Below are 3211 nucleotides of genomic sequence, written 5' to 3'. Positions count from 1 at the left end.
AAACATTGACAAAAGTTGAACGCAAGTGGCACAGAGTAGACTTGTGGAAAGTTAGAATAAGTGGTACTGAATGGTAATGAAGTGTTTATGTCCAGTGTCTCCTGAGGCTTTGTTTGGGGGAGACACTGAAAGGGGAAATTTGGATAGGAGCTTCAGAAAATTAAAATCTTTATATTTTCCATTAGCAGTGTCATCATTTCTCCTACTGCTTAAAACTGAGCTAACAGCTCTCGTCAGGAGAACTCTGTTGCTCTAGAACATCACCAAGGCCTTTATGGAATCCTCAGACTCAAGAACAAAGTACAGGGGCTGGGGATGTGGCTCAAGCGGTAGAGCGCTCGCCTGGCATGCGTGCGCCCCGGGTTCGATCCTCAGCACCACATACAAAAACAAAAGATGTTATGTCCGCCGAGAACTGGAAAATAAATATTAAAAAATTAAAAAAAAAAAAGAACAAAGTACAGTGCATAGCAAACTTGCTCTGTGTGCCAGAGGACTGGCTAATCCCTTAGAACAGATTCCCTTTGTCTCCAAGTGACCACACTCATAATCATAGAACTTTAGAAAGGCAAAGAATCCTAAATGTTACTTAGCTTTACACTTTTCTCTTTTACATCACTCTCCTTCTCTCTCTTATCTTAGACTTTACTTTGTCAAGGAGGAAATTCACTATTAAAGAGAAAAAATGATTTTCTCAAGATTACGCCTATAATTGTCACAGAGTCTAAGTTGAACTCAAATGTACAATGAGTCAAGGAAGTATAGAAAGCAGTTAGAAATAGCATCCCATTTAAACCTATAATCATCCACTGAAGTGGGTATTATTAGGCCCATTTTATAGATGGACAAAGTCATCTTCAGGGAGATAACTCACCAAGTTCAAACAAAACGTTTTTTGAATGCAGAGAAGCCTACACCATAAAGCCAATGCGTGTGAAAAACAAAGTTCTAGTAGTCATTAGAGTTGAGCAAGAAGTAACCCTGGTGTAGTACTGTGAGGTGTTGGTCATTACGTTTTTGTTCCCCTGCACCCTCTTTACCTGTGGTGCTTGCCTCTCTCTCTCCCTCTCAGTCTGAAAAATGCACAACAGACATGATGATGGAAACCAAAGTGAGACCCCTTTCATGGGTGCACTGGGGACACAGAGCAAAGATCAGAATCCAAGGAGGGAACATTTTAGATGTAATACCTGCCAGAGTGGATGGAAGACCTACTCATGGATCAGAAGAGATACGTGACAGCTCAGAGATGTCAGAATAATAAAAAGGCAGATGAGATTTAGAAACCAAACATACTTTTTCTACCAACATCAGCGCATCAGCTGTCCCATTCCAACTTAACATCAATGTTGAGGAAAAGAAGGAAATAAAGGAGAGGCCATCCTGAATTTGACAAAGAAGGAAAGGAATCTACACAAAGTGACAGATTTTTGGCATTAGGCATAATAGAAATTCAAAGTCAGGGTAAACTGAGTTACAGAAAAATTAAGATTTTTTTCCAAGACTAGGTAACTTTGAACATTTTACCTGCTACTTCTCAGAATGTTATTGTGACTGTAACACAACGCAAACATATAGTATCATTATCATATTGTGTTAAACTGGTTATTCAATCATACTACCAATTTGGAAAGGCTCAATGGAAATCCTCAAAATTAGTCCATGTGAAATAGTCTTTAAGTAGATTTTAGGAACCACCCAAGATCATATGCCCCCTTCTCTTTAGAAACTCTCTGCCACCTTCCTGCCATTGCTCATTATTACAGATTTGAGAAAAAGTGAAAGAGAAGAGAAAAAAAAAGAGGAATTCCAGTCATTTGTTTCCATCTAAATGGGGTGGGGATTGGGGGCAGTGAGAATAAATCTATCAAAAGACAGATTACACCTCCAGGTCCCTCAAGAACTGATTCATTCCAGAAACGAAGACTCACAAAATCCTTCCGTGACCAGGAAATGATCCAACTTTTCTGTCATCTTCAGGAAGTGCAATGGCTGTAGAGATGTGAGTCCAGTGAAACAAGAAGCCTCCCAGAAGAAGTGATTCTAAGGCCGCCCTCGCACCTCAGAACCTCAGACCCCTGCGTTGGGAGTTCAGAACCCTGATCAGCATTTGGGAAGCTGTATTGCTGTGATCCTTTCCTTCATGTCAATCTCCCTATGGAAGAACAAGTCCCACAAGGGCAGATTGCGACAAGGTTACTCACTACTGAACTCTCAGAAACTTGCATGGCACCTGATTCACAGAATATGCCCTACGTTTATTTGTTGAATGAATTAATGAAGTCTACAACCTGGGAATTAAAAAAACACTGGTGAAAAATGCTTTAATGGCATTTATATTGCGAAAAAGTATATGTTGCAAACTCTAAAACAGTCATGCAAATGTTTTTAAAAGTAAGTATCCTTGATATGGAAAAAAAAGGAGACAGGAAATCTTATGAAAGTGTCACTTAAAACTAAAGAAAAAAGAAAACAATGAGGACAAATATAATGAATAGAAAAGAGTTATAAATATGGTAAATAATACTCCTACCAGGTCAAGTATCACTGTAAGTACGAATGATATAAATATACCAATTAAAAGACAGAGATTGTCAGAGAAGATACAAAGTAAGATATAATTATCTATATCCCAGTCTTCTTCCTCTCCTGTCTCCACTTTTCTTACTTTCTCTCCCCATCCCTACCTCTCTTTTTCTCCTCTCTCTTCTGGAAAAATTGTTTATAGTACTAAGAATGAGTTACTTTCTCAGTATACTAGATCTTATGCAATTATTAATCAAGAATTTACACAAAGGGATTGATACCTCTTCTGGTATTATAATTTCTGTTAAATAGTACTCCAATTCTGAAGCAAAAATGGAGGTGATTAACAAACTTGTTGAAGTCTTGCTATAATATGTATATTATATATTCGACATATAGTTGAATATTAGTTATACTTTCAAAAGACAATGTTGAAAGAAAACATGCAAATGTAACCCATATGTCAGCTTTGAAATTGGCCCCCCAGGTCTTGTTAGGTTACCATTTCACATTTAGAAAATGACAGACAACCTTCCTTGCCGTGCTGTTTAAAGAATACAGTAGTCTTGCTTGTCTGATTGAACACAAGTTTGTTCCTACTTCATAAGGCCCAAATGGGTCATTTTCTCTCCCCTAAACCTATTACTTTCAATAATTTGCACATTTTTTTCAGAAAAAGAAGTTT

This window comes from Spermophilus citellus (assembly GCF_964194105.1).
Source record: "Spermophilus citellus genome assembly, chromosome: 13".
NCBI classification, from domain to species: Eukaryota; Metazoa; Chordata; class Mammalia; order Rodentia; family Sciuridae; genus Spermophilus; species Spermophilus citellus.
This window is presented reverse-complemented; position numbering follows the sequence as displayed.